The sequence below is a fragment of the Anastrepha ludens genome, chromosome 3, assembly GCF_028408465.1.
Source record: "Anastrepha ludens isolate Willacy chromosome 3, idAnaLude1.1, whole genome shotgun sequence".
Classification (NCBI taxonomy): Eukaryota; Metazoa; Arthropoda; class Insecta; order Diptera; family Tephritidae; genus Anastrepha; species Anastrepha ludens.
This window is the reverse complement of record NC_071499.1, coordinates 85,115,979-85,138,588: the sequence shown is the minus strand read 5'-3', so window position 1 is coordinate 85,138,588 and position 22,610 is coordinate 85,115,979. Positions and strand designations below refer to the sequence as shown.

At 38.8% G+C, this 22,610-nt stretch overlaps 1 protein-coding gene across 1 annotated transcript in view; it reads right to left on the bottom strand.

Moving 5' to 3' along the window:
• LOC128858332 (carboxylic ester hydrolase) overlaps nucleotides 1-13,250 on the bottom strand; it is a 63,603-nt gene extending 50,353 nt beyond the window's left edge. The window contains exon 1 of the mRNA XM_054094508.1: nucleotides 13,187-13,250. The gene's annotated coding sequence lies outside the window, so the exon portion shown is untranslated. The remainder of the gene's footprint in view (nucleotides 1-13,186) is intronic.
• Between the last annotated feature and the right edge of the window lie 9,360 nt (nucleotides 13,251-22,610).

Below are 22,610 nucleotides of genomic sequence, written 5' to 3'. Positions count from 1 at the left end.
CTAAAGTTGGCGAATAAAGAATCTGCAGCTTCCAAAAATGCTTGTTTTATGATTTCCCCGTCTTCATAAGGTTTTTTCTTTTGTGCAATTATCTGGGAAACACGATAAGATGCTTCAGTTGCAGCCTTATTTTTGTCGATTGTTTTCAAAAATATTGACTGTTGTCCAATTAACTGGATTTTTAAATGTTTCAGTTTTTCTTTTCTGGTGGCAGAATTTAACGGGAATGCCTTCTCAAAATTCGAATGTACAGTTTTATGATGCCTCTGAATATTTCCTTTTTTAGGAACTGACACATATGTATTACATAACAAACAAACACTTTTGCCTTTAACTTCTGTGAAGAAGTATTGTTCTTCCCATTCCGAATGGAAATGGTATGTCTTCGCCTTCTTACTACTGCTTGCCATAATGTTCCGAACTCTAACCCAACCGCTACACGCAGAACGTTGATAATGCCGTTCAGTATTAAACTGAGCGCAATGTCGACGTGCATTGCGTATATATTATATAAAGCCAAAAAATTCTCGAACACGCTATCGGTTCCAGCCGATCCTAGAACGGAGACGTGACTTCGCGTCGTGTTTGTCGGCGCGAAATCGCTTACCGCAGTGTTGCCGTTGTTTATCTATTTATTATGAAAATTTCTGAAATTTGCTAATACTGGTATGATTTTCAGACTTTTGGATTTTTTGCAACGTGAGCAGCGCGAGCTACCAGAATTGCCTTTGCGAGCTACCGGTAGCTCGCGATCGACGGGTTGGCGACCACTGCTTTACATATATTATAGTATGTACAAATTATTTTTTTATTTGGAGGAAAGTACAAAACACCTTCGGCAAAAAAAAAAAAATTAAAAAAATCCATGAGTCTTTCCAGCAACTCCAAAATTGCACTTTATCATACTAAATATACATTGAGTACCAAAATGTTTTCTTGAAACTCTGGGATTGTGACGAAAAGTTTGTTAAATTTTCTAGTTTTTGTATAAAGCTTAAATATTGGATTTAGTTTTGTTAGACAATGAGCTATAGTTATTTTGAAAACAAGTAATGAATATTAAAAAAAAAAGAAAAAAAAGAAAAAAAGTCAAAACTGGTCAAACTGTTGAGATGCTACCGTTTTGTCGCCATGTGTATATACAGCAATTATTTTAAACTCACAAAAAAAAAATGAATGCACACATGAAGGCAGATATAAATTTACAATTTTTATGTTTTTTCTGTCTTACAATAGAGATAGTATTGAAATACTAGGTTGTTCAATAAGTTTTTCGGAATAATAAAGTGTATTTCAAACCATAAAATTGTAATTTTCTTATCGAACCGCAAAACTTAATGAACAACATAGTATTCAAGGATATTGAAAGATAACAATTTCAAAGAATATTTTTCAAATGTCTTATAGAGGACATTTGTAGGATTTTTTTTATTTCCTTCAAGTGTTTCCCTCTGTGTTTACCCGTTTGTCTTTATATTTTTATAGATTTATAATAATTTTTCCAATCTATTAAAGTTCGTTCAAAACAAATTTTCAAGGCGAATGAGTCCAATTGAAGCTGAACTCATCAAGATTTACTTTATGTTTACAAAACTTTTCCGTATACATCGCCAAATTTTATTATGTAACTATGTTCACATGTTATGTAGACATGTAGGTACTGCTACATATGCGAATATAACAGCTTCTCTTCGCGCTACAGCACTTGGGTCTTTCTTCTACGCTGCTAATTGCTGATATTTGTCACATTTGCGTGCTCACATTTGATGTAATGAAGCGCAAAATTAGTTAATTTCCGGTTAAAATGGCACCCTTTCCTGAGCAGTAGCAGTGTGTGTGTGTGTGCGTATAACGTAATGCCGACAGGCATATCCCTTCAGTGACAAATGTAATATTCGGCAGAGTTAAACAAAATATTTTTTTTCGAAATCTTAAAGCCTTTAAAGACATTTCTGAGTACTTCTGTTTGCTCTCCATATTTCAAATTCGTTTACAAGAAATCCTCTAGCTCATGTTTGCCGAGCACTTAAATTTATGCGCTTTGGTAGTCACGCATCTCCCTGCCTGCTTGCTAATTTAGTATTGGCAACACGCGTTTGGGTTTCATGCTAAATACGCTCTTGGCTTATGGGAGTATTCAACGTTCGATAATCTTAACAATTTCTTGGCACTCTTTCATAAGCAGCTTGGCCGCTTAACGCTTGTGACCTAGTAATGAAAATAAGCTAAACAAAATTTTCATTTCCATTTTCGTTAAGTCTTTGATGCCATTGCACCACAACAAAATAATCATATCGTGGTAGCCAATCAAGTGTGATAATCCTTCGTATATCCTGACGTCGCACAGCCTTCGCAATAAAGTAGCAGCAGTATTTGTATGCTTACATTTACCCATTTTGTTTATGTTTTAGTTGTTGCTGCCACTTAGCACCCCACTGCTGCCACTTTCATTAAAACTCAATATACAAGCCAATTACTACAGCTGCTGCATATCAATTTGGTTTTTGCATAGTTTTGGCCAGTAGCTGGATCGACTAGGCCAGCTTTAATCTAATATATGGCCGGATGTGAGCAGCCTGTTTTAGTAAACATTTCATAGCTTTGTGGTAGGATGTACTTACCTAAGTGAGGTTTAGATTAAAGTAGGAAATGAGAAATAGTATCGGAAATTGATAATTTCAAAAAAGACCGTTTAAACGGAAATACAGAAATATAATAACGAAAATGTTTTTTTGTTTTTCAAACTGTTCTCCATGGATGTAAATTCACCTCAGCGTTCGCTTGAATCAATTTTCGAAGCACTTTTGCAATTCAGAAGTGAATACCTCCAAAACGAGCTCTTTAGAGGCGTCAACAGATTCTTCAGACATTGAAAAACGTTGGCCTCGCATTTTATATTTGATGCTTGTGAACAAAAACAAAATAATTAGGTGTCAAATCAGGGCTCTAAGGCATACGACGCATTAATTCGATCGTATGAGTGCTCAAAAACTCGCTTATGTGAGCCGATATGTGATGGTTCACATTGCCTTGCTGAAGGATGATTCGTCTTCGGTTTTTTTGTTTTTGAAATTTCTGGTTGTGTACCATTCAGCACTAACTCTTTTAAGTTTCTCTAGTGGTATAATTGCAACCTTGTCCCAAAAATTAGGCGACCTTTTGGGTTAGGTACTTCTTCCGAAAATCACTTTTGTCGAATCAAACTCGTCTTGGAACTCCCATACTGCCGATTGCTGCTATGTTAACGGCTCATACACTTAGATCAATGATTCCTCACCTATTAGGATTTCATAGCCATACTTTGAAGCACCGCGGCTGAATTTTTTCAACATTTCCGTACACCAATCGACACGAGTGCTTTTTTGGGCAATTGTCAAATTATGCGGTAGCCAACGAGTACAACTCATCTTGACGACCAAATGTTCATGCAATATTGAAAGCATGCTCAATGCCCAAAGATGTCTCTATCTCACGATACGAGGTGTGTTAGAAAAATAAGATGAATTTTAATTTTTCTCAAAAAATATTTATTTATTCAACAATTCCTGTTTTAACTCATTGTAAGTAGTCCCCCTCAAATATTTTGGGTATGGGAATAAGTTTCTGTTTTCGAAAAGAGATGTCGCTGCTGATATTATTTTTGTGTTCGCTCTAGTAATATAAAGGGTGGTTAAGTTTCAAGGGCCGGTGCTGATTTTGAATAAAATACAATTTTTTTAAAAAATTATTGTCATTTCTCTTTATTTTGATAATATTGGTATAGCTCAATTACGTATAGAACAAAATATAGGCCAAATAGCCGCTGCGGCCTCGGCGGTACACCTCCATCCGATGGTCCCAATTTTCGATGACGTTGAGGCATAATTGAGGTTCTATGCCGTTAATGTGCCGAATTATCTCATCCTTTAGCTATTGAATTGTTACTGGCTTATCGATGTACACCTTTTCTTTCAAATAACCCCAAAGAAAGAAGTCCAACGGTGTCAAATCACATGATCTTGGCGGCCAATTAACATCACCGCGACGTGAGATTATTCGGCCATCAAATTTTTCGCGCAAAAGAGCCATTGTTTCCTTAGCTGTGTGACAAGTGGCACCGTCCTGTTGAAACCGCATATCGTCCACTATTCACAGTAACAGTAACTGTCTGACCGGCCTCATTTTGGAAAAAATACGGCCCAATGACGCCGCCGGCCCATAAATCGCACCAAACAGTCTCTCTTTTTGGGTGCATTGGTTATTCGGCAATCACTCTTAGATTATCATTCGCCCAAATGCGGCAATTCTGCTTATTGACGAATCCCTTGAGGTGAAAATGTGTCTCATTACTTAAGATGATTTTTTTCGAAAATTGGTCATTCACTGTTGCCATTTCCTGCCACCATTCTGACCATTGACGACGTTTGAAATGGTCAAGAGGCTTTAGTTCTTGAGTCAATTGTACCTTATAAGCGTGTAAATGCAAGTCGTTATCATCAACGACGAGCGTGAGAGGTGCAATTGTTGGGCACGACGACGAGTTGAGGGGGACGGCTCTTCAACCACACTATCGCGAACAGCAGCAATATTTTCTGCAGTACGAGCTGTACGAGCATGCACTGGTGTTTTCACATCTCCTACAGACCCGGTTTGCTCAAACTTTTGCACAATTTTTCCGATTGTACACATTTGGATGATTGAATTGACCGAGAAAATCACGATGTGCGCGATATGCGTTTTGATTTGAACGTTTTCATAATAAGCCCGAATAACTTTAACGCGTTTCTTGATTGTGTATCTTTCCATGGTTCAAATTTAGTTAGTTTGAAATTGAAAAATGTCAAATGAAATGCAGAAAAGAACTTGACGATTAGGTGTGGTTCACATTCAATATCGGCCCTTGAAATTTAACCACCCTTTACAAAGTGGCAATTTCGACGTGAGTGATAAAGATCGTGAAGGGGCACAATTATTGGATGAAGACGCATGTCGAACCCTTGATGATATGTCTAAAGAGTTAGATGTTGACAGATCAACCGACAGCTTGTCGTGCTTTTTTTAGTCTTGTCTCTTCTGGACTCTTCCATTGGGACGATCGTTGTTTGGTTTCGATGTGATAACCAAATACCCATGATTCGTCCCCAGTTATGACCTTTTTAAGCAAATCTTGATCATCGTTGACGTCATTAAACAACTACTGAGCGATGCTCATGCGACGTTGATTTTGGTCAAAATTCAGCAATTTTGGAACGAACTTCACTGCCACACGCTTCCAAAATTTCCAAAAAGCTTGCATATAATCAGCCAACCGAAATGCCGAATATGCCGACATCTTCAGCAATTTCTCGAATTCTGATTAGACGATTCTCCAAAACAATTCTCTTCACTTTCGCAACATTTTCGCCGGTTGTTGATGTGCTGGGATGTCCAAAGCGAGCGTCGTCATTCACATCTTCTTGACCTTCTATGAAAAACTTGTACCACTTGTAAACATTTTTTTTGACTCAGAGTACTCTCACGGTGTGCCACTGCCAACACTTCAAGTGTTTTTGTGCACTTAATTCCATTTTTGTCCCAAATTTTGATGCAACTTCTTTGATAAATTTTTTTCGATAGCAGGAAATCGCCAAACACGCAAAACACTTTCTTTTTTATGCTTCTCACAAACAAACTAAAACCGTGGACATACCTTCGAGACGAGAGTACCAAAATAAACAAAAATAATGACTGAAAGTCAGTGTACGTAGTCCGCGATATTTGAAAATTCGCCTTATTTTTTGAACACACGTTGTATGTCACAGGAGGTTCTTGCGTTATCAATAGAAGCAAAGCATCGATTGTTTCTGGCACAATCCGAAAAACCAGTTCCAGACGGTGTTCATGAAATTCGTCCTGCTTGTATCGACGGCCACATGAGAACTCGTTGTACCAGCATTTCATTGTGGTTAAGAGTGGTACTTCAATGCCTAAAGTCGAAGTAAGTTAATCAATGCATTCTTGTCTCGATAATCCACGAGTTAAATCAATTTTTTGAGCGGGATGAATATTTTAACATACTGAAAAGAGAATAAATGAAGTTCCTAAAAGAAAACATTATATGGAAGTTTATGCTACAAAATACCAAACTTTTCGATAAAAATATCGAATTATAATAGCTGATCACACATAGCGTGAAGCAACCCTTGTATGTTTATTTGTTAATATCGCAAACGTTTTTTTAAATGGTTTTGATTTTAGTCTAATTAGCGGGCGTCCTAATCCAAATTAATGCATTAATTTTTCTTGCCCTTAGCGCGAAATTCGAAGAAGTTTAACTCATAAATATGAGTCTACTTTATCACCTCACGTCCTTTGAGCTCATAAAATAAGTAAAACTACATTAGTTTTGTTAATGACTCCCTTTTCAGCTTACCAAGCTGCCTGACAAAGCCAATCATACATTAAGCCATAAATTGTCACCAAACTCACTCCTGCTATTCACACTTCAGGCGCATAGCATATCTTTGTATGCATATGCTGCACATTTGTCATAATTGCTACCCATCAGCGAGGCGTCCACAATGCCATCAACAATATAAGCTGCGCGTAGTTGCTCAGAAGCTGGCGACCAGAATGTTGAATGTCTTCAAGCAGCTGCCACCACAATGAATAGTTTTTGTCGGCTAACAGAAAAACTTTAGGCTTTGGTGTACAATAGTACAGAGTTTTTGTTTCGTTGTTGTTGTGCTTCGCGCATTTATTGCTGCTAATTTTGTTTATCGCAGGACAATTATCCAAACGAATGGGCTGACAAATGAGCCACACATAAAGGATACGAAATGACTTTGAAACACTGGGTTGAACAGCAAATCGACGCGGCAACTGTTGTCACTGATTTGACTTCTATGCTTGTAAAAGTAATGTATGAATGTGCGCTGGAATCTAACACATATGCATGTACATATGTATGTGCTGAGGTTATGAATAAATGCCAACATGACGTGGCTGAGTGTATTGTATGAGCAGTGCGAAAAGACAAAGGATTCATAAATGAGTTGAAAGGACTCGCTCGCCTGACATACTAATGAAAGTGAATGAAGAGGCGAGGAGAGTTTAGCAATGTTGAGAAGGCAGTGAGTGAAGTGGTGTTTTGCTCGATTATAACGAATACTTCGTTGCTGTGTGTACTACCCTCCGCTATACTGCAAGGATGACGCTGGAATGTCAATGTTCTTCAAAATACGAGTATTTAAGATTTTATGGGGTTGTTGCCTGTTACGAAAAAATGTGTGGAGGATGCGAAGGAAGTCATTGGTAATCGAAAGATGCGTTCAAGCGTTGTTGTGGTTTGAGTGACGGTTGGGAGGTTGCAACATTGATGAGATTTGCAGCTGTGCTGACAGTTTTAATGACAAGGATGCTAATTTATTTTCTAGCATGCTTTTCTCCACCGAAAGGAAGCTAACTATTTGAAATGATTTAAAAGCGTGGGTGTATATACATTTTTACATTATGAAGAAAGAAAGAAGGTGTTTCCCTGTTTATCTTTTGAGTAGAAAACAAATGTTTTTGATATTTTTGGTGGGAGAATGTTTGGAGAGCGTGGCCAGAATTGTTTGGTCCTTTATACCCTGATATAATGGTATTATATCTATTGAAAGAATATGTGAAAAATAATGAGGTTTGCACTTCGACTTCATGGTATTTTGTGCTCTCTACACATCACAGTACGTCATCAAAACCCAGTTTCCTGAAGAAAATTAAGATGGAGCTGAGTTGGGCTAAGCGTATGTGCCTTCCTTCTGGCTGAGATGTCTCAACCGTCTTCGCGCTATAGCGTCGCATTCGAGAAGAAGGGGTACTGGAAGGGGTAGTAGTCAGTGGACCATATCCTAATCCTTTGCAGATGGCTACACAAACTGCAGTGACCTATGAGAAAGACCGTGAGCATTGTTCTTAGGAAGCCTTATGAGTTGCCTGAACCTCCTACCTGGCGTAGCCGTAAAATTTGGTGCTTACTCTCGTTTCTTAGCCATAACCCTTCAGTTCGTCCTTGATGGTGTGTTTGCCTACATCAAGTAGGAGCTCGTGTCCTATTAATAATGAGACCTCAGTCTTTCTAGCCAATGAACCCTCTTCTTTCCCAGTTATACCCCGTGCCCTGGGGCGCATATGAGCCAGATGCGTTTGTGAACTCCTAGCAAGTTCAATTTCTTGATGCATTCAAAAACCAATGAGGACTTAACTAAAAAGGATGACAACGCCTTCAATGCTGCCGGACTGTCGCTCAGATTGGCAATTTAAATTTAGCTCGTGAAATGCCTGCACCAACTTTCTCCTATTTGATAAAACTACTATTTTTAGTCATCAAAGTACAAAATGAGCAAATATTCAAGGAATGTACTGCAACAATAACAAACACCGCATATAAGGGAAACAATCTATAAGTAACGGATGATCGATAAACGTGGAAGTTGTCCAATGTCGTTTAAATTTTCTTCTCAACATCTTTACCATATTCGTTGAAATTGGTTGGATTTTATGTAGGTTTACAATTTTTCTATATGTGGTCGCTGGCCGTATGAGCCGATTTGGCATATTTTCCAACTAACGTCTTGAACTATTCTTAGAAGGATGAGCACAAGATTTCAAGCTTCGACTTGAATGAGTTGATTCTTGCAAGTGATTATTTCAGCCACAACGCTTTTGAGAACAACACCAAGACATTCGCCATAAATTGGGGGAGAAGCTCGACCAAACTTCTAGTAAAGAATGTACGCACCAAATGTGTATACTATATATATAATATTAGGGCGGATACATTTGTATTCGACGTGGTTATTAGCAGATTCGGATTCTACATAAGATTATAAGAAAAGTGTTCAAAGTCTATTTCGAGTCACCAAATTTTAAAAGAAGCTACCTTTACTCAATATGAATTTAAAATGAAGATTAGTATATACTTAGTTACAAGGTGGCGCAAAACTAATTATCCTATTCGAAGATGTATAATTTTTTCAATTTCGTTATTCATACTTGACACTTGAGAACTAGGCAGATGGAGTTTACAAACAGACAAGCAATGGAGCGCGTAAACGTCAAAATAAAGACTTCTACATATCACTAAAATTTTGGTTTTTTGTTTAGTAACAAAGATATTCAAAAACTAAATAAGAAAGGACAAAGTAAAGATTGCTTTTCTTAAAATCATTTTTTTATTTAATAAAAAATTTTTTAACAGAAAAAAAAGATTAATTTTATACTACCTTGTAGGTAGGTAGGTGAAATGGTTGCAGTACCACTCTGGCACTGCCAAGTAGTACTAAAGCGCCATTTTGATACCATTATGAGACCTCTAGCGGGCAGATATCTACAATATCTACAGCCAGTCAGAGCTGTTGATTAATGAAGAAGATTGATTAGACTTAGGTTAGTGCAGTGCCCCAGGCTGTTGAAGAAAAGAGCTCCCAGTGACCTTAACCGTCTAGTTACGAAGGCCGGACTTTTACATAGAAAGTACTTAACAGTCTCCTTCCCTGAAAAGTTCCCACAGCTTCTGCAGTGGGGGTTAAATGGTAAACCTAGCTTTTCCGCGGGTTGTGTGGGTTGTCGAAATAGTACATGAAGAAATGGAACTCCATCCCTTCTGCGCTTTCTTGAGAAATATGTTGTCTTCCCTTTAACAACTGTCAGGGGGTCGTTGGTGACCAGGCAGGAGGTCTCTGATACCAATTCAGTTCTCTTCCTGGCAAGCTCATCAATAATTTCATTTCCGACTTCCTCGAACCCAAATGAGAGCAATGTTAGATAATTGATCTCCTCCTTACAGTAGTTGACTAGTTTGGATTTTCTAAGGCCTTGATCGCCCTTGAATATCTACACCGTTTCCAGCTGGCGGACAGCCCTTTTTGCCCGAGTTGCTCGAATACAGTCGAGAGCGCAGAACATGTGGCCTTTCACTGCAGACGTTTCAGTGAAGAACGAGCAATACTGGCGAAGGCATTCAAACACCCGCCATCTCACGCAAGATTCGTCCAGGATATGTGTTCGGCCATCACTAAATGGGACGCCGCAAAAACGTTCGCGGCTACAGTCGTGATGAGGCTCAACCGCATTGACTGGGAAAGGAAAGCCCAGAAACGACAGCAACAGTTGCTACTGCAGCAACAACAGCGGCAGCAGCAGTAGACGCAGAAAGATAGACTAAGTATTCAACACTATTAAGATACTAAATTAATTAGGTAGCAAGACCAGCTAGATTATTTCTTATGCAATGTGCTAAATCCAGCCAAGCCATAACTCGACAGTTCTTAGGAGAAAAGTAAGGGGGGGGAAACAACCAGACAACGTTATAAATATAAAGCCTATTCGTTGATTACAAAGTTTTTGGTAACTTTGCTAGCAGGTGGACAGTGGAGATGAACTGTTTTAGACAAACCGATGACAGACACAGATGCTTGAGCCAAACACTCACAACAGTACCGTACTGAAGACAAGACAATAGTTTGTGAGTATCGGATTATTGCATTTTCTCAGATGTTTAACTCCCCCCACAACCGCTTCCGAAGCCAGTGGGAGAAGTGAATAGCGGAACCTGGACGCAGGAACCTGTTGTGTCAATAGACATAAACGCGGCCCCACCTTGAAGAAATGCTAACGCGGTTCCAGGGTGGAAATCAGCCGAGGCGGAGGAATGTTATAGTGTTAGTGAGAGCATGCCCCAAATACCATTGGTGTGACGGCACCTTTGATGATGTTTCAGACATTTTGATTTACACCACCTGACTAAAAAAAAAACAAAAAAAAGGCCTTGATCGCGGCTTGAAACTTTGTACTATGGATGCAATTTTTTTATTTTGTTTTTGAGTTTTTGGTATGAAGAGCATTTGTCACCTACATTTTTTATTTAAAAAACCACAAAATGGTGTTGAATATTAAACATAATTTTCGTTTTTTTTTTAAGTTTTAGTGTTACTTACTGATAAAAAAACATGCGGGCAGTACTCAGTACTATTGCAATATTGAAGAGCTACATATAATTTGATTTGTAGCTTAAAATGGTTGAGAAGTTTTTTCCATATAAAATATTTCCAACCATGTGCTTTATACAGGAGCTTCTTACAGAACATTGATTGAAAACTTTTTGCGGCCAATGGCGGAATAGTATTCTAATTTGTGATTTCAACAAGATGGAGCAACTCCGCATACTGCTAGGCAAACTATGGACCTGCTGCGTGGAATTTTTGGCGAACGTCTGATTTCCAAAAATTCAGAATTCCCTTGGCCCCCTCGTTCGCCAGATTTGACTGCGGCCGACTTCTTTTTATGGGGATATTTAAAAGACAAAGTGTATCTTAATAAACCAGAGACTATTAGACAGCTGAAGCAAAATATTCGAGACGAAATACTGAGCCTTCAATCAGAAACATTTTGTGGTGTAATCGAAAACGCGTTAAAAAGAGCCAATCTTTGTATCGAGAAAAATGGTGGACATTTGTCTTATGTAATATTTCATATATAATTTCCATAAAATATATTCAATGTATAACAACAATTAACCAAAATAAATGATTATTGCAAAAGTTATTTGTGTTTAACATTAGTAGGTCTTATTTGGCCTACCCTGTATGAATGAAAATTGGCAACATCGCGTGCCAAAAAAAATGTCAAAACCAACGGTATTTTTAATTTACTTTAAACGTTTACTTGTTTGTACTGAAATTGAATGAGTTATAAAACTGCATACCCAAAAGTCTTCTAAAAATTCTGATTAAAAAATTTTGATTTAAATTTTTGGAAATTTGCTAAGTTTTCGGAGCTTCGGTAGAAGTTTAGAACTTCGATTTATGAGATTTTTGTTATACAATGAACCATATTTTTATAAAAAATTAACGCGAAAAATTTAGAATGAAAGATATTCTAAGAAGACGAAGTGACTTAAGTATGTGTTCACAATTGTAGCTTCTCTGAAAATTTGAGGGGCTTCAAACTGACTTTGCCGCTGTACTTTAAGGAAATTCTGTCTTATAATGTGAAATATAAATCTGCGAGGAACTGTGCCGAAAAAAGTATTTCCATGCGAATTGACCCGCCCTAATATATGTATTTAATTATGACTTTAAAATTAACTCAAATATTTTTCTTTTGCAATCCACCAAACTCAATCGTGTTTTTATTTTACATTTCCTATTAAAATTTAAATCAGTATACGTAAGAGCTCCCAGTGAGCTCAGATTTTAGACCTTTGTGGTAAATCAGTGGGGATACACTTTTTTAGACTACGCGGCAAGTTGTTGTTAGTTATTAAACTAAAGGCTAATTACAACGAATACAGATGTTACTTAGGTTGGGTTTGGATTGAGTTGGCTTGGATTGAGTATTGATTCAAATTGGGCTCTTTGTGATACCATCTGCAGCAAAGATCCCTACTCTCCTGTGAGCCAGCCCGTGCAGACAACGGGCTTGGGCAATAGGGGTTTTTCAATCTTACCATTTCGATCATTGCACTCAAACCTTGTTTCCTCTTTAGTGCTGGACAATCACAGATTAGACACCTGGGCGTTTTATTCTACTCTTACTTTTGAAAGTTTCTGCCATAGTCAGTGTATGAAGTTTTAGGACAAAAAATATTATTTAAAAAATATATATACTTTGTTTTTATTTAGCGGACGTATTTTTGCGTTTTTTTCTTTTTACACTCCTGTAACTGGTGAGTTTGGCTCTGCTGCAAGTACTGACGCGTACTGAACTGTTGCTTTTAGGAAGAATTTTCGAGGACTATAATTCGCATAAACTCACTCGTCTGCTGCGGTCGATTTTGGAACAACTAAAACTAAGTTTTCGTGTGAGGCTTAGCAAATGCCACATCTATTCCATGACCATCTCTGGTTAAATAGGCAATGCAAAACGACTTTCGTTATTTTTTAGACGCTCAGTTAGGCGTTTCTTACAAGAAAAGTTTATGTTATATTTCACATATAATTTTGTTGCTTTCACTATCCAACATCTGAGATCATTTTGATTTACATATATTACATAAATATGTATAAAAATATGAACACTTTTCCATTGTGTCTCATAATCATTTGCATTCAAAATTTTATTTGCAATTTCATTAGACTTTGAATTATTCCCGGACAGTTATTTCGCACTTTTATTAGAATTTTGTCCATCTTGGCTGACTCTCTGGCCATTTGAATGCGTTGCATTCTAATTTAAATATTATTACCTCGCGCGCCACACCTTTGCGACACTTTAAGGCCACTTTAAGCCACTTTGGTGGAATTCTCCCTTGAACACTAGGAATTTATGTGCCTTAGACTCGTTGTAATTTTTGTTATTACAGCCTTTGCTGTTGTTATTGTAAATGTATTTGTTTCATTTGCAGCACAATCGCTTGGCTCTAAGCTCATTCCCCGTGGGAGCATATTTTACCTTAAATGCCCTTTTGAATTTTTCTAACGACAGAAGCGAAAAGAGAAAATTTAAATAAAAAATTATAATCGCGAAGAAAAATGCTTAGAGACACTTGATAGTGGTTAGTAACACCGCCGCCGGTGCCATACATTGCTTGCGCAACAATGCACAGAATCGCGTCTTTATCCAATTATGAATACTGTTGGTGTTTGTTTGGCTGTCATTATAGCGTTTGAAAAATAAGCATGAAAATATGGTTGAAAAACATGGAAAAGAGGATAGGAAAATTTAAAACATTGTCCGGTCGCAGCACTCACTGCTTGCTAGGTATGCGTATGTATGTATGTATGTATGTCTATACGTACCTACGCCGCCACAGAAATCTCATTACGATTTCATTTCGCGCACTGCATGGCGACATCTGTCCACCGCCACATTCGCCAGGCCACCCTTACCTTATAACGACAACCACTGCATCCTGCGCCAGCCCTAAGCCGATCACCTGCCGAACGTCTGCATTTTCCCTGTTTTCTTTTTGTTCTTCACTTCTTCTGCTCGCTACCCTCTACCTTCAACTTCGATTCGATTTAAGCTCTTCTTTGCCAATGTCACGTGACCCCAGCACCACTGTCACCATTGCTAAGAAGCACGACAAAGGCGATAAATTTATTTACCTTAGCAAAATGGGAAACAAAATAACTAAAAATTACAAAAAAAAAAATAAAATATTTATGTATGTGTTGTATATAAACATATTTAAAACGAAAATTGTAGAAAATCGCATTTACTTCTTTGGTGTAATAACACAATAATAATGGCATGCCCTCAGTGCACCCACCCACCGGTAAGTCTACGTATCCACTGTTTGATTGCAGTTCAGTGGAGAGTTTATTTCGGCCCTCTTTTGATTCTTTTTGTTGCTTACATACAAATTAAATTTTTATTTATGTCGCAATATTTTGATATTTTTGTCTCCTCGCCTTTGCTGTGAATTAAATTGGTAGTCTGGAGTTGTAGGTTGAGCAGAAATACTCTACGTTTGAGTGTGTGTGATTCAAGGTGTAGTCGCCCAATCCGCTTAGGAAGTTTCTTAAGCGCCAAGAAGTTGCGTGCTCAGTCAAGTTGTCAAGCTGTTTGGACAATCTGTGTAAGGAGTTCCTGAAAAGATTAAAAAAAAAAGCCCCAAAATAATGAAATTTAAAGGAGGTGAAGAGGATGAGTTTATTTATTTGAGCTATTTGCATAAGTATACAGAAACACGTGAACACCAATCAGAAACGAGTAAATTAATAATAAAAGAAAAATAATTATAATAAAAAATTAAAATTATTATGTTGGGGAAAAAGAAATCCATTATTTTTGCTTGAAATTTTTGCGCAAATGCTTCAAAACGGTTTTATGGTCAATCTTTAGCTTCTGGGCTACGATACGAGTACTAACATGTCGGTCAACTTAGATTATTTCTGTGATCTTATCGATATTTTCTTTAAAATAAAAAATGCCTGAACGGAATCGACGATACCAAAATTGCACGTAATTAGCAGTTACAGTATCGGCACCACAAACACCATTCACAGTGTCAGCGGTCTGGCTTGCATTTTCGCCTATATCAAAGAAAAACTGTAAAGTATACCGAATTTTCTCTTTGTTGACTCCCGTTGTTAACGCCCTGTAACTCCCAAATGAATAGAGAAACTGAAAGAAAAAACAGCAAACGAATTTTTTTAGTGTAAAATGTCATCTTAACAACGAGCATACATTTTAATTTGTTTGGTAGATACTTTACGACATATCGATCAGTACAGCCATCTATCGAGAAAATGCTGGATTTATTTTTCTCCAAACTGGTATATAATTTGCCCTATGTTGGGTTTTGGCAAAGCTTGCTTTCTTTTGCGTGTTTGTTTTGATATTTTTACACAAATGGAGGTGTGAACAATTTTATGCTACCTCCGAACGACAGATGGTTTTTTATGAGAAGGCAGAAATGCACTCCGGGGCTTGCCATTGCCTGCAGAGGGGCGACCGCTATTAGAAAAAAACGTTTCCTATCATTTGGTGTTTCATGCCCGTCATTTTGAATCCGTTCAGTTTCGAACAATATTCACGCACAAACCCATTCCACTATGGGACTGCTGCTTTAGACTAGGCAAATAACTGAAAAGTGAAGTGACCTTTCGATGAGAACAAGTCATCCATCTCTCATTATGACCAGAAATATTTAAGGAACTAAGACGTAATTTAAGCAATCAAGATGTAACCAAGGCGCTAAAATAATGACCAATGACATTGATGGCCTTTGCGCCAAAGTTAACATCTACTTCACCGACTTTTCTCGCTTTTTCACTGCGAGGAATCTTCAACATTCCCCCACAAAGTCCACGGCGAACCTCTTTACCACCTGTACAAAGGAGGTCAACCTGCTACTCAAAGTAAAATACGCTGACACACCAATTCCGATGGTTAACAGTCCCAAAACTTTGGATGTAACCTTGGACTGTTTGCTCTCCTTCTCTGTGCACACAACCGCAATTGCCACTAAAGTCCAAAATCGCAACAAGGTCCTCAAATCGCTGTCGGCAGCACTTGGGACAAAGACAAAGAATTGTTGCTATCGACATTTAAGGCAATTAGCCGGCCGGTTCTAAACTATGCTGCGCCTGTCTGGGTGCCTGGAACTAGTGACAGGCAGTGGATAAAGCTCCAGACTTGCCAAAACACTGCTATTTGAACAGCGACGGGTTGCTTCCTGATGCCCCCTTTTCAACACCTTTACAACGAGGCACAGATGCTCCCTGTAATGGAGCAAAATAAACTGCTAGGCAAGCAGTTCCTGTTAGAGTGCTACCACAGGTTTCACCCTTGCAGTCACCTGCTTGAGCCAGAGCCGCCTTCCAAGCACGTAAGGAGGCAACTCTTGAATTACGCCGACGAGATCCAGGTCTAAACGAATAAACATCTACTGGACCATACAGTGTTTAGACAGACAATAAGGGACATTCATCGGGAGACCGTCACCACTTTTCTAAGCTCCCGTCCACCGAATGCCGCAATCGGAGTCCAACCACCACCTACAGCAGATGAAGAGCTCCAGGTTCCCCGTGAGACCCGCGTAACACTGGCATAATTGCGTTCTGGATATTGTAGCTAGTTAAACTTGTACTTATCCAGAATTTACCTCGACATACCAAACGTATGTTCTGCATGTGAAGGCACCGCGCAGGGCAACAACCGGCTTTTCACATTAATTTGATACTCACTCATCTAACACTCTTCTTTCTCTGGACCAAACCTGTCGAAACAGTATGTTTCCTGGGCCTATATTTAGACGAGTTACACGAAGACTACCGGTTATATACACTACACTGACAGGGCTTGTATTACTGCTACAACAACAACAAAAACGATAACCAGTGGTTACGCTAGTTATGCAATACCCGTATCAAGAATAGGAACTAAATTTACTCTCTCTTAAAGTAAATAGTCGAGCAGTACCCTCTGCTTGCAGAGGTCGTAGGGTGGTTGTCATAAAGAGCTACATCGGTTAAAAATGCTGTATCAAGAGTGCGCAGCCTTCTAATAGCTAAGCTTTCACACTCACATAAAAGGTGTCCGACTGTTTCCTCTTCTTCTGTATTAAGACAGCTTCTAGAGAAATCGAAGTACGGGAGTCCTAACTTTCTAGCGTGGCTGCTATTAAACAATGGCCAGTTAATACACCTATCATTTTTCTTACAGCTTCTCTGTTAAATCTTAGCAAGATCTTCGATCGACCGCTGTTCCAGTTCGGCCATGTCTGTCTGCTTAGTTCGCATGTTGTGAGGTTTTGCCAGCTTGTATTTACCTTTTTGATGGTTTCCCTGTCTATAAGTAATTTACAAGTGGCTATAGGCATGGGTATCAGCGCCTTATCCGGTTCGAGATCGAGCGTTGTACCGGGTCGTGCAAGTTCATCCGCCTTACAGTTTCCTGCTATATTCCTGTGGCCTGGCACCCAGATAAGATACACTTTGTAGCACTTGGATACGTCATTTAGTAGCTTAAAACATACTAGAACTGTTTTTGAAGAGTGCGTTTTTGATTCCAGCGCTTTTATTGCTGCTTGACTGTCCGAGTAAATGAAGACTTCATTAGTGGATAATACTCTCGTTTTTATTTCTGTAAGTCCCTTTTTTATGGCAGTGACTTCCACCTGAAATACACTGCAATGGTCAGGTAGGCGAAAGGATTGGCATACTCCGAGCTTTTAGGAGTAGACCCCTCCACCTACTTTGTTGTCCAGTTTTGAGCCATCTGTGTAGATGTTTAAATCATTTTTCTTAACAATAAGCCCGTTATCCCATTCCTCTTTGGAAGGACATACTGTGGCAAAGGATTTATTTAATTTGATTTCCTTGGTCTTACAGAAATCCGTTGTGGCAGGAATGCAGGGGAATTTTTTCTAAAATTGAAGAGTGTCCTCTTTGGTTCGTTCTGAGTAGGCCGATTTCTCTTAGTCTGAGAGCTGTTTTGGCAGCTGTTTGCTTACCGAATTGCACTATTGGTAAAAGGTTAAGCATAATATTTAGAGCATCTGTGGGTGTGGTCCTAAGGGCCCCGCAGATGCAAAGACTGGCCATTCTTTGTACATGTACCATGGTTATTTTAATGTATAATTTATCTAAAGCCGGCCACCATACTAATATGCCGTATGTTAGGATTGGTCTGACAATTGCCGTGTAAAGCCAGTATACGATAGATGGGGAGAGACCACAACTTAGTCCTATCAGCTGTTTACAAGAGTATAGTGCTATTGTCCCCTTTTTTACTCTATCTTCGACATTTGCCTTCCAAGTTAGTTTTCTGTCTAGTATTAGACCTAAGTAGCGGGCCTCATCACTAAACGACAGTGCCGTTTCACCTAGAGTCGGGGGAGCTATATTTGGAATTTTATGTTTCCTGGTAAATAGGATGAGTTCAGTTTTATTGAGGTTCACGCTTAGCCCATTTGCTTTTGACCAGTTTTCAATGGGGACGTAACTGGGTTGGAAAGACTAAGTGAATACTACGGCCGCTAAAATTTAGTGGGTAAGTACATAATTATGTATGTATGTGTGCATAATGGAAAAAAGGAAGCATTGCAATTTATTGCAGCATTTTTAACCGCACTTGTCCTTATGGTTATGCAACAAAGTCATAAAATTAAGCGCAAATAATATCATTCAAAAACACGAAAGGCAACATTATTTGCACGGGTGACAAAAAAAATCAACAAGAACAATAAAAAGGCATAAAAGTCAACACTTGAGCTGTTGACAAAACTCCCAACACATTTCACACCGCATTGGTGGATACAACAACAAATAAAAAAAATATGTGAAAGTTTACGCAAAAAATACTTTATTTTAAAAATAAAAAGAACATACATATATACATAGTACATTCACGTCAAAAGATGAGGGCTGTTAACAGACACTTGACACTTGGTGAAGGACCATCAGCGACAGCGACACACCCGCATACATACCTATACCTATAGTACAATATACAATTGCATGAACAACAACCACTGCCTTTACCTATGCCAGCGTGTGAATAGAAGAGTCGACGACAGGCGACAATAGCAACACTTCCATAGCGTCATTGACATTAAGCCAGGGGATGGGTTGCCCATTGGAAGCAGGGAAAGGAGTGGTGACTGCTAAGGGGTGTTAAGGAAATTATGCAGATTTAATGGGTCCACTCGAGTGTTGATGGTTGCTGCCTGAGTGAGCAATCACACGCCACGAATTCACACGTTTCGACGCCAGAAAGCTACAACACAAAGCCAAGTAGAGCGTCAGGCAACACGTCACAACCCCAACTTCAGGAGAGTAATACATTCGCGATTTCATTGGGTCACAACTAGTCACACTTTCGGTTTATTGCTGTTTGTTGACGCTGTTTTTGGTCCTCTATGACTTTTTATTCCTCTATGACTTTTTATTCACTTATGACATTATGTCGTCCGAGCTTGGTTCTTTGTGCAGATATTTTTAATTGTCATTCACCGCGAAGTGTTCAAAAATTATTTTTTTATATACGGAAGACTAACCCTGGTGGGACCACTATTGATGATGATCCCAGCTAATGTTTTAAGAGCTATGATTAGAGGACATGCATTTGCAATATTCGGCTCCCTTATTTGGAAGGTGCCCTGTTGATCGATGACATCATAAGAGCAAAAGTTGATAACATGGCTACCTAACAGATCGGTAGACGTAAGAAAGGTATCAATAATGAGACAAGTATCACAGCTGTCATGTAAATAAGTGCGAAAACAGAAAAAGGTATTTCGCCGCTTATTACTTCGGTGAGCGTTTCGCTAAAATCCAATTCAATGTGAGGTTCGATAATTTCACACCCTCTCCGATGGGAGAAAAGGACGATGCCACAAAAGGTCAACGTCCAATGTTTTTTACTTTTTATTACTGATCAGAACCCAAGTTATTTATTTAATTTATTTTGTGGCAAGTTATTGTGTTTAAAGTATTTTTTTTTTTGTAAAGTAGGTAGGGCTCAAGGCCCATCTAAACCTTTGCCGTTCTATGGGTCCCGGCACCCGGTTGCAATGCAAGTCCACATCAACCAAAGGTCTACCCACGCCTTAGGTATCAACGGCATCCACCACGAAAACCTCCCCGAAGGGCCGTTCTCAAGAACAGGTCAGAGCGAACTCTGAAGGCTCCTGTTCCCCGTGGAATCGAGATTAGGTCTTCGGTTCGACCTCGTACCCGAAGACACTGCCAGTTGAGCTTCCATACTACTCAGGGGCTGGTAACTCTGGATTTTAGTCGCCTTACCTCGGGCAAATTCTAATCCCTGACCCGCTGGGGGGGGCCACAAAAGGTCAGTAGGGAAAGATGCCCCTAGATTAAGAAGAGCCGATGGTTACAGAAGGATCGAAGACCTGTAATAATGTGACCGGTGACCTGGTAGCTGTTGTATACATCGTGTTAAGTTAAAGAGGGAATATTTCTTCGACAATTCGTCTTCTGAATGATCACTGCAGCGGAAGAAAATCAAGAGATCATCAAGAAACCGACCGATCGTCTACCTAACAAAGACGATTGAACCTTATCACAATAGCTTTGGACCTAATAAATCTTTCTGCGTCCAGTTAAGTACTATGCACCAACTCTTGTAGAAGATCAGAGAAAGAAGATTTTGGATTTCAAGCATTTGATGTGATTTGACGCTTTCGACAGAATAAAAAGGAGTTGCCTATTTGTCACTAAGTGTGAATTTGGTGTCTTCGCGAAATCAATAGGAGTGTGTAAAGTAATATTGAGTAATGCCACCAGTGCTTTTAGAATTACAAAAAGGGAATACTGTGGCAAGAAAGGAGAAGTAGAAGAAGAATTGGTGTCGAAAGCTCATAAATAGTAGTCAAGCCAACGGCTACTCTAAAAGCCTACACCCGCATCCATTCATTTACATACACAAATATGAGTATTAAAATGTCGTCTGTCAGTAGGCCATTTCTACACTATAACTGCGAGTAACTTATCTGATTTTAATTCATGCAAAGCGTATGTGATCTGCATGTCGTACTTTTAAGAAAATGTATGTACATACAAGTATTAGGGTTGCTCTTAATTGTAATTGTATATGCATGTTCTTTCAAGTTAGCTCAAGGTTTGGATAATGAATCGGAATAAAGCTTCATGGAATCGTATTGGGAACAAATGTTACATTTTCTAAAATTTTATAAATAAATCACTTTTTTTTCAGTATTTATTTTCATTCTTTTTTATTTCTCTATGAAAACGATTGGAGAGTGCCCATCTGCGATTAAAGCGATCCAAACCATTAAATGTGGTGGGTGCTGCCTCCTGGTGGCCAATCGGTGACTCAAATTCTCGTATGAACGGTCGGTCAAATAAACCCTATCGTTTTTTGAGTTTACGAAGTGCTCAATTTGAAAAATTTTCTTGACAGAAACACAATGTTCGGAAATTGACCGCTTTTGCCGAACGAAGCAACTCCTCCGTTCTCTCAAGTCTGACTTTTTGCTGTTTTGGTGTGCGATCATGCGCTTTTTGGATCTTGTAAGGCTTGACTTTGGGATCATTTTTCAGTATGCAGTGGATGCTATGGTCAGATATTTTCAGTTCTTTTGCCATTTGATTGGCACTTTGTCGGAGATTTCGCTCAAGTCGCTTCTTCACTTTTTGAACCATTTCACGTGACGTTGGAGTCTTTCGATGATCCCCTCCATGACGTTTCGCGATGCTACCAGTATCATTGTAATGAGTAATGGTGCGATAAACAAAAACTTTATTTACTTTAAGGTGATCGAGCTCTCGAACAATCGCTGGTTGTTGTTTTCCAGCTAAATATAATGCAATCCTACTATTACGTTTGAAGTCTATTACTGATTTTCTTATTTCGCGTTTACTCTCGGCAAAATGCTTCCGCGCGCTCTTAAACCATTCTCTGGACTCTTATTTAGCCAACTAGCAGATATCTGATGCCCGCGAGTGGCCTGAAGTGTATTACACTTCGAGTGTCGGACCCTGTAGATATGTATATAGATCTACAAATGTATATTTGAAATGCTAAGCAGCTAAGTAGGTCCTAAGCTACGGTCTAAAATAGGCTGTAGATGTCAAACAGAGGCCATGTGCCTCTAAGAGATCAATTTTTCTCTCCAACGCAAAGACCATATTGCAACTTATACATAAAGAAACAACGGGCGGTGGAACATAATTAGGAATCCGCTTCGAGCAGCTTTCATTTAGAGTAGTTTACAGAGGTACATTGAACAGAAGTCTTTGCAATTGTCATATCAAAACATTCATTCTTTCAAAAATCGCCTACTTTTTAGACAGTCAGGCCACGATTAACATTAAGGAACTTAGGTTGGTATCAACTAACTTAAATTGTGTTCAAGATGTCGTCGATTTCCATAATATACAGATATTTCGCGGTATGAAGAACCGGAGAAGGGTTTCAGAAAATAAGCGGGAAATCAGTTCAAATCGCTCAGGTTCCGATGGGTTTCCCCATTTGAGCAGCTACTAACATTCCATACCTGTAGATTATCGGGTTCCCTTTAGCCAACACAGTGAAGATGACACCAAAAACCATATACGTGAATATTAATAGAGCTTCGCATACAGATTTCTGTGGTGGCTATAGAGATGAAGCAGCATTTTAGGCGCAATTCCTCATTAGCTCGAGTAAGTTTACCTAAAACACATCATTATCAATAA